Consider the following 660-nt stretch of genomic DNA (forward strand, 5'->3'; position numbering starts at 1 on the left):
GCACTATTCAGATGGTGCAGAATTCTGTTTCTTTTGGAGGAGCGGCAACTGAAGACCCCAACATGCACATAAGGAATTTTGTCGAGATCTGCAGCACTTTTAAGTATAATGGCGTGACTGATGAGGCTATCAAGTTGAGGCTTTTCCCATTCTCACTGAGGGATAAGGCTAAAGACTGGTTACATTCTGAACCAGCTGGGTCCATCACTACGTGGCAAGATCTTGCGCAAAAGTTTCTGGTGAAGTTTTATCCAATGGCAAAGACTGCTGCTATGAGGAGTGCTCTTACTCAGTTTGCGCAGCAACCTACAGAATCTATGTACGAGGCTTGGGAACGCTACAAGGAAATGTTGAGAAAATGTCCACATCATGGAATGCCGGATTGGATGGTGATCACTGGTTTCTATAATGGTTTGGGGGCCCAATCTCGGCCCATGCTCGATGCAGCAGCTGGAGGCGCCTTATGGGCTAAAAGCTATACTGAGGCGTATAATTTTATCGAGACGATGGCTGCAAATGAGCATCAAAACCCAACTCAGAGGATGACATCAGGCAAGGTAGCAGGTATTCTGGAAGTTGATGCAGCCACCGCTATTGCAGCCTAGCTCCAAACGCTATCAATGAAGGTTGATTCTCTGGCTACGTATGGAGTTAATCAAA

The 660-nt window shown here is 46.4% G+C and overlaps 1 non-coding gene across 1 annotated transcript; it reads right to left on the reverse strand.

Moving 5' to 3' along the window:
- Positions 1-269: 269 nt before the first annotated feature.
- LOC141694221 (small nucleolar RNA R71) lies at positions 270-376 on the reverse strand. The gene has a single exon (XR_012563545.1). It is a non-coding gene; the product is annotated as a small nucleolar RNA R71 (small nucleolar RNA).
- Positions 377-660: the final 284 nt, after the last annotated feature.

The sequence above is a fragment of the Apium graveolens genome, chromosome 10 (genome assembly GCF_009905375.1).
Source record: "Apium graveolens cultivar Ventura chromosome 10, ASM990537v1, whole genome shotgun sequence".
NCBI lineage: Eukaryota > Viridiplantae > Streptophyta > Magnoliopsida > Apiales > Apiaceae > Apium > Apium graveolens.